General features: G+C 41.8%; 1 pseudogene; it reads left to right on the top strand.

Annotated features, from left to right (window-relative positions):
- The first annotated feature begins 6,497 nt into the window (after positions 1 to 6,497).
- Positions 6,498 to 11,022, top strand: LOC148548191 (uncharacterized; annotated as a pseudogene).
- The last annotated feature ends 271 nt before the right edge of the window (positions 11,023 to 11,293 follow it).

The raw sequence follows: 11,293 nt of genomic DNA, 5'->3' as shown, positions 1-11,293 counted from the left end.
GTGTGGTATAATCAGGGCCCAAGCATATCTCTCTTCATGAACAATTAGACCAAGGAATTGGCTATTGATCAAGATCTGAGAGATTGAGTCACCAAGAGATTCTGGCTCAATCAATCATGATTGCTAAGAGGTCAATGAGTTGCATGATTGAAGAGGATATAAGCTGAAATTGATCCAAAGAGACAACATCTCCTGATCTCAATGAATTTTCCCACTCTTATCTCTCACTTTCTTTATAGCTTGCTTTTACATTCTGCAATTCCCCATTCCCATTTACAATTAAGTCATTTATGATTCTGCACTTTACATTCTGTTATTTCTATTTCTGCACTTTATTGCTTTCCTTCACATTTTAGCCATTTACATTTCTGCCATTTATAATTCTGCAATTCATAATCTATCTGTTTTGCTTGACTAATTCATCAATTGATTAAAACTGCTCAAATTTGCCAATCTCTATGGATACAATCCCACTCCACTGTGGGTTATTACTTGACGATAATTTTGCTGCGCTTGCCAAAAGAACCAATTCACCATTTTTTTGAATGGGGTGTGAATTGGACTCATCACGTGCGCGTGAAGTGTGCGTGCGCGCCCATGCTGAAGTTCCCAAAATTCAAATCTTCATGTTCCTTCCTCTTGTACATGCTTCTTTTCTCTCTTCTAGGCCATTCTTGCCCTATAAATTCTGAAATCACTCAACAAACACGTCACGGCATTGAATGGTAATAGAAGAGGATCAAAATATAGCAATTTTAAGGCAAAAAAGCATGTTTTTCATCATGAAGCAATATTAGGAAGAGAACACAAAACCATGCAATTCTTGTGAATAAGTGTGAAAAATATTGACAAAATCCCCCAAATTCTACACAATATAAACCACAAAGTTGGGGTTTATCATTGGGCTTTAGAGTAGCTTTTTGTGCATTCTTGGCTTGGAAGGAGAAATTAGGTACTCTTGAGTCATTAATACCCAACTTATGTGGGTGATCTAGAGTTGTTAGCTAATATTGTTTCCATTGACGCTAATCTTTTACTAATTCAATTAGTAAGTTGATTAGGACTTTTGGATTGAGATTAACTAGGTCTATTTGACTTTCTTCCTATGTTGAAGATAATATTGTACCTTCTTCCGATGTTGAAGATGACTAAATAGGATTAGCTCTTGTTAATCATTGTGTGATAATTAATGACTAGGATAGAAAGCCTATGCTCTCAATCCTTGCCATGAATGCCTCTTTTTATATTTAGTTGTTTGATTTATATTTCTTGCCTTTTTACTTTCTTGCACTTTTATCAACCCAATCCCTTGAACCTCATAACCAATAATTAAGTATTTGATTGTGATTCCTAGGGAGAATGACCTGGGACTAATACTCTTGATTATTTTATTAGGTTGGACTTGTGACAACCAAAAATTAAACTTTGATTGAGTGTTACTTGTCGGTTTGGAACTATACTTGCAACGAAGTTATTTCCTCTTACCGAGAAGAAATTTTAAGTCAACGGATTCTACTCTATCAAGTTTTTGCTTCCGTTGCCGGGAAATTGCAATGTGTGCTTGTTATTGGTTATTGTATATATGTTAATATTGTGAATAGCTTGATTTTTTGTTTGTTTGCTAGTTTTGCTAGTTGTAGGACTTTGCTTTCTTTGTTTCTTGTTAGCTTTTGTTTTTATTTTCCCTTTCACTATGAATTCTCATCTCCTTGGCTATGAGTTTGGTTCTAACTATGTTGTAGGGAATGGAAGCTACAATAAGGATATACATCAAGGATGGGACAATCAAAGGTGGAAGGAGCCTTAAGCATTTGATCAACCTTCATGGTAACAACCTCCATCAATGTATTATGATCAAGAGCCATACCATGATAATACCAATCTAATGTGTGTGGTGGACCTCCTTGTGGTTATCAACCACAACCACCATATGCTTATGAACCCCCTCCTCAACATAGCACTCAACCACCCTACTTACAAGTCTCATACCATCATTCACCTCCATTATGATCCTAACCCATACATACCATACCAAACACCATATGAACCATAACTAGAGTCACGACAATTCCAACACAATTACTCTCAAGAACCACCATGTGAACCAACTTCCAACTATGACATTCTTCCTCCAAAAAATAAACCCTCTCTTCCACCACCACCTTCATTGGATGAATCTCTCCAACCCCTAATGCAAGAACAACAAGAACTTCTAACTCGTTGCCAAAAGCAAGAGGAAGTCATGGCTAGCTTAATCGAAGTGATGAGCCAATTGGCATCATTGTGCTCAACTATCCATGACACTCTTATTGTTAAATATGGAGGATTAATTGAGGAGCACAATGAGAAGGAGAATTTGGAGCTTTAAGGTGAAGAAGAAGAGTTGAAGCAAAAAGTGTAACAAGAGGAGGAAGGCGAGATTGTTGAAGAAGAGGAAGAAGTGGTTGAAGACTTATGAGATGTTGAATGCCCTTGGGAATCTCAATTTGAAGAACCTTCTTCCATGGAGTTTGAAATTGATGTTGAGGAGGCTAGTGCACAACCTCCAAGGCATATTGTATGTGAAGAATTAGAAGAAATGGTACAAGCAACAAGTCCTCCTATCTATGATGATTCTGTATCAACATATGATCCTTTTGAGTTTGATGAATCCTTCCCCATTGAATTTGAAGTTGATATAGCGGTAGATTTTACTCAACCTCCAAGATATGACTTGAGTGACGGGGAAGAACTAGAGGATATTAGTGAAGAAGCATGTGAACTTGAGGAAGGTTGGCAAAAGGTAGAGCTTGAAAAATCTTGTCAAGTGGTGGAAGCCCTTCAAAGAGGGTGGACGGGAGTAGAAATTGCCATATCAAGACCGTTGGAAGCATCTCTCCCTAGGTTACCATCATCTATTACATCATTCAAGTGGGTAAATCTCTCATCTGTTAGCTTTCTCATTCCACTTGAATATGGTTTGCTAGAAACAGATGGTCAACTTAGGATGCTTTGTAGGTTAAAGAGTAGAAGAGAGATGAGTAGTGGTTGGCATCATAGTTCTCGGTTCATTATGGTTGGAACTCCAAGTTTGGGAGCAATGGTTGGTGTAGAACCAATTTGCATGGATCTAGGAGGATGTTTGGGTGCCTACACGAGAATTCTATGTGCTTGCCACCTGGATGGAATAATGATAATCAACTTGAAGCGGGTGTGAAAATAAGGTTTGGGATCCCAGATTACAGGATGTGGATCAATTTTGGGAGCTCCAAGCTTGTGAAGAACTCCATCAAGACTTGGTGCAATTAATTGATAATCTTGGAGCACAATGGAAGAACAACCATTGGTGGAAGTTCAAGGATGAGTTCAAGCACAAGCCTCCTTGATGAGAGCTTTCCATAAGTCCAACTTAAGGACAATAATAAAAGTGCTAGGTGGAAGACACCCCACCATGGTAAACTCTTTTCATTTTTCTCTTTTATAAATATTGGTAAAATTAGTTTAATTTCATGTTTTATTTTGGTTTGTTGAGTTTAATTGGTTGTTTAGTATATTAAATAAGGTTTGATGGTGTTTTGGTAGTTGTTTGGATGTTTGGAATGCTTGGTTTGGTGCTAGAAATTGGAAAATTTTGAAAAACAGAGCACTCAGCCATGCGTATGCGTCACCCATGCGTACGCGTGACCCCCAAGTTTCCAACACCTCACGCGTATGCCTCACCCACGCGTACGCGTGACACCCAAAATTTTCAGGCGTAGTACAAAAACTAGAGAGTTGTGCGCGTTGTGTGCTGAAATTGTGCCTCTAGCACAATTTTAACCCACGCGTACACGTCACCTGTCTCTTTCTGCACTATCACGCGTATGGGTCGACGATGCGTACGCGTCGCACCTCATTTTTGCCGTGCACGCATACACGTGACCCCCTGGCCTGTTTCACTCACTTATTTTCTTATCTTCTTTCCATTTCTTTCCTTTTTCTTTCTTCTCTTCTTTTCTTTCACTCTTTCAACCATCATCCAACACTACTAATCACCATCTATCACCATCTCTTTTAGTTAGTTAGTTAGTCAGTTAGTTAGTTAGTTAGTTAGTTTGTTATTTAGTTAGTTTAATTTCTGTTTAATTTTCTATTTTTCATAATAAGTGTTGGATTATTAATTTTGTTTGCTGTTTATTGCTGCTTATTATTGACTTGATGCTATCTTAGCATAATTGTTTTGATACTCATTGTTGTATTTCTTCATTGATGTTATACTTTGTTACTTGGTTTTGAATCTTTCATGCTTTGCATACCAAGTACTTATGAATTGCCTTCAAAGCTTTATGAATCTTTTGAATTGCATGTTTTAGCCACCATGTGATTGATTTCATTATCTGTGATGAGGTAATTTGTGTATTATTAATGCATATTTTTAGAAGATGCTTGTTTATGATTGACCCTTATTCACATCACCTATTTCATGCATTGAGATTTTGGAATTGTGGAATTGGATCGAAAGGTTACATAGTGACATATTTTTGAGCTTTCTATGCTTTGTGGACCATGCTTGCTATGTGATTGATTTTTACTTCTATCTTCTTTTGCCTAAGTTCCATAGCACCCATGTCTTCTTTTTCCTAAAATATTCCATTTTGTTCGTTAGGTTTCCTCGTACATCAATCTATGTCCATTCTTTATCCAATTCACAATTGCTTGATTCTTGCTTGAGTACTTTTATGCTTCTTTATTGCTTGTTGTTTGTCTTTACATACAAGTTTCTTTTAAAGTATCTCGAGCACACTAGAATGAGTGAAGTGCATGCCTCGTTTGTGTAGTGTGACACACGTGTTTTCATTAATGTCACACATTGATTCACTCACTTCATTCTAGTGATCATCACCTCATTCCAACAATAGATGCTTCCTTGCTTTTACATTCACTTGTCTTGCTATCCTGTCTTCTATTTTTCAGGATGAACCACCTTAAGCAAAACGGAAGTGGGAGAAAGAACACGCAGCAGTCGGTTGATCCACCAGCTGAAGTTTGCAATCCGAAAACTCGTCGTATCCCCTTGCTCATCTTTGAATGCACCAAGGATGGTGCAAACTTTTAAGTGTGGGGAGGTGATGAGCGGATAATTTATACGCTTTTTGGCATTATTTTTAGGTAGTTTTCAGTATATTTTAGTTATTTTTAGTATATTTTTATTAGTTTTTATTCAAAATTTACATTTCTGGACTTTACTATGAGTTTGTGTGTTTTTCTGTGATTTTAGATATTTTCTGGCAGAAATTGAGGGACTTAAACAAAAATCTAATTCAGAGGCTGAAAAAGGAGTGCAGATGCTGTTGGATTTTGACCTCCCTGCACTCGAAATGGATTTTCTGGAGCTACAGAAACCCAATTGGCGCGCTCTCAATTGCGTTGGAAAGTAGACATCCAGGGCTTTCCAGAAATTTATAATAGTCTATACTTTGCCAGAGTTTTGATGACGCAAACTGGCGTTCAAACGCCAACTTCCTGCCCTATTTTGAAGTTAAACGCCAGAAACAGGTTACAAACCAGGGTTAAACGCCACAAACAGGCTGCAACCTGGCATTTAACTCCAAGAGAATTGTTCTCACCCTGGTTCGAGCTATCTGATCTGGGATGATCAGCAATAAAGTGACCGACCTCTTCAGGTTAGGCTATCCGACCTCTTCTCAAAAGAAGTCGGTCAAATCGACAGAAAAGCCCAGTAAAGGGCCCAAATAGAGGAACACGACCCAAATCCGAAGGCAGTCCAAGCCTATAGAGATAAGGGCGGTTCCCTTGAAGATAAGCTGACCTCAACTCAAAGATAAAGATAAGATAAGATAACTAACTTATCATATCTAGAAAGGTCAGCCTACACTACTATAAATACATTGGAGCACCCAGGTATAACTCATACTCTGATTCTACTAAAAACCTGTTTAATACCCAAGCTAACTTAAGCATCGGAGTCTCTTGCAGGTACCCCCCACCCTCCGGTGACGAAGGAACAGCAGTGCAGCTAGATTAATAAGTCGAACGCGACAGTTCCGGCCGCCATTCACCGGCCGGACACGTCGGCACCGACCCGTACAAAAGATCTCGACCGAGATCGACCTCCAGTTTCAGGTAACCCTCGGAACATTGGCGCCGTTGCCGAGGAACTTGGAAGTCATCCCATTACCATGGCGGATGACCATGACAACGACCACGATTCAGATCTAGAGGACAGAACGCCGCACAAAAACGCGGACGCTACACCAAAAGACACTCCGGACCCGAACAGGGACAAAAACTCATCAAATCCAGGAGTAATAGAAGTGCTTCAAGATCGCCTAAAGCAACTTGAAAAAGAGAGCCAGCATCAACGAGAAGTTGGCAAGGATCTACAAAGAGAGGTAAGGCGACGTCGAGAATTAGAAGATAAACTCCTCCAACTCGAAGCTGATCTTAAAGCAAAAGCTACTCGGTCCACCCACGAGGACAATTCACACAAAGATCAAGATCCATTCACTAGGGAAATCATGAAAACTAAAATTCCCAAGGACTTCAAGCTCCCGGATATGACTCTGTATGATGGCACTACAGATCCCAACCATCACCTCAGCAACTTCAGAAGCAGAATGTACCTCACCGACGCCTCAGACGCTGTTTGCTGCAAAGCTTTTCCAACGACTCTCACGAAGACAGCGATCAGATGGTTCGAAAATTTACCTCCTAAGTCCATCTCAAGCTTTGACGACCTAGCCAAAAAATTTGTGGCCAGATTCTCCATCCAAAAAGACAAGACTAAGCATGCCCCCAGCCTACTAGGAATCAAGCAAGGAGATCGGGAAAGTCTTCGCAACTACATGGAAAGATTCAACAAAACATGCCTAGACATACAAAGCTTACCAATGGAGGCCGCTATCATGGGCCTTATCAACGGCTTACGGAAGGGACCTTTTAGCCAATCTATATCAAAGAAATACCCCACATCTCTGGACGAGGTGCAAGAACGGGCGGAGAAGTACATCAACATGGAAGAAAATTCCCGACTTGGAGAAGCCTCGAGATCCGGTTTCACCTACCGAGATAAAGATAAAGAACCCAAGAGGAAGGAAGATCAAACGGGGGAAAAAATCAAAAAGTATCATAATTACACCCCTCTTCGGGTGTCCCTTGTGGATATTTACAAAGAAGTCTGTAACACAGAAAAGATACCCCCAGCTCGACCACTCAAAGGCAAAAGAGGAGGAGGAAATCGGAACGAATACTGTGAATACCATCGAGTTCGAGGGCATTCCACCAATGAATGTTTCGACTTAAAAAACGTCATAGAAAAGTTAGTGAGAGAAGGAAAACTAGATCGGTTTCTAACCACCCGAGATGATGAGCAAAGAAAGAGAAGAAGGGATGAAGATGTCGGATGAACCGAGCGATCACCTTGTACACCAAAAAGACACGTCCACATGATACACGGCGGATTTGCAGGAGGAGGAATCTCCAAGTCATCTTGCAAAAGATATCTCAAAGAAGTATATCATGTCGAAGGGAAGGAGGAAGCACCCGACATCCCTGCAATCATGTTCACCAAAGAAGACGCATCTGGTGTCATCTCAGGACACGACGATCCCATGGTCATCACCATCATACTGGTAAACGCCAATCTCCACCGCACATTAATAGACCAAGGGAGCTCCGCCGACATCTTATTCAAAACTGCCTTCGACAAGCTCGGCTTAGAAGAAAAGGATCTTAGAGCATACACGAACAGCCTGTTCGGACTGGGAGATACCTCAGTACAACCACTGGGATACGTGTCACTACATACAACCTTCGGAAAAGGGAACCAATCCAGGACACTCAAGATAGACTACATCGTGGTCGACGTGAGTTCAGCCAACGCCCTAATAGGTCGGACAACACTAAATCAACTCGGCGCAATAGTCTCAACTCCACATCTATGTATGAAATTCCCAACTACAGAAGGGATAGCTACAATAAAAGCAGATGAAAAGATAGCACGCCACTGTTATAACGAAAGTCTAAACCTCAGAGGCAGAGGAGAAGAGTTCCATACAATTGAGCTTGGTGGAATTCAGAGACGGGAAGAACTCCGTCCGCAGCCCGAGGGTGAAGTAGAGAAAATTTATATCGGAGACACCTCGGACAAAACAACTAATATTGGCACGATCCTGACGGGAGATGCAAAAGAATTACTAGTACAGTTTTTACGAGATAATGTCGATCTCTTCACATGAAAAGCTGCAGACATGCCAGGCATAGACCCCAAGCTAATGTGTCACAAGTTGGCGGTCTATCCAGGATCTCGGCCAGTACGGCAGAGACGAAGAAAACTTGGGCTAGAACGATCCCAAGCTGTGGAAGAACAGGTACAAGCACTACTGGAGGCAGGATTCATAAGAGAAGTCAAGTACCCACTATGGCTAGCTAACATCGTGTTGGTGAAAAAATCAAATGGGAAGTGGCGAATGTGCACCGACTACACCGATCTCAACAAAGCCTGCCCAAAAAATCCTTACCCACTCCCAAGTATCGACGCTCTGGTAGATGCTTCATCCGGATATAGATACCTCTCATTTATGGATGCATATTTGGGATACAACCAAATCCCCATGTATCCACCAGATCAAGAAAAGACCTCTTTTTTAACACCAAAAGCGAATTACTGTTACATTGTGATGCCTTTTGGTCTCAAGAATGCGGGAGCTACTTATCAAAGGCTAATGAATAAAGTCTTTTCAGATCATATCGTAAAAATCATGGAAGTCTACGTGGACGACATGTTAATAAAGACACAAAGTGAAGAGACATTATTGTCCGACCTAGTCCAAGTGTTCGACACTATAAGGAAGCATGACATGCGCCTCAATCCCACAAAATGCACTTTTGCAGTAGAAGCAGGCAAGTTCTTGGGTTTTATGATCACACAAAGAGGAATTGAGGCAAATCCGGATAAATGCCAGGCTATACTCAACATGAAGAGCCCAACTTGTGTCAAAGAAGTACAACAACTCAACGGGAGATTGGCAGCCTTGTCCAGATTCTTAGCGGGATCAGCGATAAGATCCCTTCCTTTCTATGCCACTTTAAGGAAAGGAAAGAACTTCGAATGGACAATAGAATGCGAGCAAGCCTTCCAAGATTTCAAAAGTTTCCTGGGATGACCACCTATCCTAACTCGACCACGAGAGGAAGAACCACTCGTATTGAGAAGTCGGGCAATAGCCTCAGCACTAGTTCGAGAGGACGACAAAGGGCAACAACCTGTATACTTCATTAGTAAAGCATTGCAGGGATCCGAGCTGAACTACCAAAAAATAGAAAAGTTTGCCTATGCTCTCATACTGACATCTCGACGACTTCGCCCGTACTTCCAAGCTCACACCATTAAGGTTCGGACCGACCAGCCCATAAAAGGGATATTGCAGAAAACAGATCTAGCAGGAAGAATTTTACAATGGGCAGCCGAGTTATCCAAGTTTGACCTCTAATATGAAGCTCGAACAGCCATCAAATCGCAGTACTTGGCCGACTTCATTGCAGAATTCACAGATACTCTGGAAACCCCCACAGAATGGAATCTCTACGTGGACGGGTCCTCGAATAACACTGGAAGCGGCGCAGGTGTGATAATAGAAAGAAACCAAGGAACCCAAGTTGAGCTTTCCCTCAAATTTGGGTTCCCGGCCTCAAACAACTAGGCGGAATATGAAGCGTTACTAGCTGGTTTAAAGCTGGCTAAGGAGGTTGGAGCTCAAAAACTCAACATCTTCAGCGATTCACAAGTAATCACCTCACAAATAACAGGGAGCTACCAAGCCAAAGATCCCACCATGAAAAAGTATTTGGATAAAACCAAGGAACAGCTCGGACTACTCGGGGAATATAAGATCTGCCACATACCTCGTGAACAAAATGCCCGAGCTGACGCACTCTCAAAACTAGCCAGCACCAAATCAGGGGGCAACAATAGAAGCCTCATCTAGGAAATGCTACAGAACCCGTCAATCTCGGAAGCAGAAAAAGTCCTAGCCATAACAGGTCAAAATCAAGGATGGATGACCCCCATAATTAATTACCTCAAAACAGAAACACTCCCCACAGATGAAAAGGAGGCAAAGAGATTAAAGCGGGAGGCATAGTATTACACTATCATAAACAACACCCTATACAAAAGAGGGATCTCAATACCATTGTTAAAATGTGTGCCGACCTTTAACACAAGGGAAGTTTTAGAGGAAGTACACAACGGCATTTGTGGTAATCATCTCGGAGCACAAGCTCTCACCAAAAAGGTACTTCGGGCTGGATTTTACTGGCCAACTCTACGAAAAGAAGCTACAGAGTTTGTAAAAACATGTCCCCCATGCCAGAAACATGCCAACTTCCACATCGCCCCGCCAGAAGAGCTCATCAGCGTAACTTCGCCTTGGCCATTTGCAAAATGGGGACTCGACCTTCTTGGACCCTTTCCCCAGGGATCGGGACAAGTCAAATTCCTCATAGTTTGGGTAGACTATTTCACAAAGTGGATTGAGGCAGAGCCCTTAGCCAACGCCACTGCTCAAAAAAGCCGGAAATTCCTATATAGGAACATTGTCACAAGGTTCGGGGTTCCATACTCTATCACCACAGAGAATGGCACTCAATTCACAGATGCAGGCTTCAGGAAATTAGTAGCCGACTTGAACATAAAGCACCAGTTCACCTCCGTCGAACATCCTCAAGCCAATGGGCAAGCCGAAGCCACCAACAAAGTCATATTGGCTGGGTTGAAACGGAGACTGCAAGATGCAAAGGGAGCTTGGGCTGAAGAACTTCCACAAGTCCTATGGGCATATCGAACTCCGCCACATTCCACCATAAACAAATCGCCATTTCGATTAGCGTACGGAGAGGGGGTAATGATCCCAGTAGAGGTCGAGGAAGGGTCGCCTAGAGTAGTCCACTACAATGAAGAAGCCAACTCTCAACTTCAAAGAGAAGAGCTCGACCTACTTCCAGATATCCAAGGAAGTGCCTGGATCAGGGAAGAAGCGCTAAAGCGAGGAATGGCTTCGAGATATAATCAAAGGGTAGTGCCAAGACGTTTCACTGAGAATGATCTCATCCTAATCCAAAATGATATTGGAACAACTCGACCCAGAGAAGGAAAGCTGGCAGCAAACTGTAAAGGACCCTACCGAATCATAGAAGTACTTGGAAAGGGCTACTACAGACTGTCCGAACTCGATGGACGAGAGCTTCCCAGATCATGGCACGTCATAGGATGCACTCTTTTTCCTGAAAAGGTTTTTTTTGAGGCACCAAGTTG

The sequence above is a fragment of the Arachis ipaensis genome, chromosome B8, assembly GCF_059453495.1.
Source record: "Arachis ipaensis isolate K30076 ecotype BB chromosome B8, ASM5945349v1, whole genome shotgun sequence".
Taxonomy (NCBI): domain Eukaryota; kingdom Viridiplantae; phylum Streptophyta; class Magnoliopsida; order Fabales; family Fabaceae; genus Arachis; species Arachis ipaensis.
This window is presented reverse-complemented; position numbering and strand designations above follow the sequence as displayed.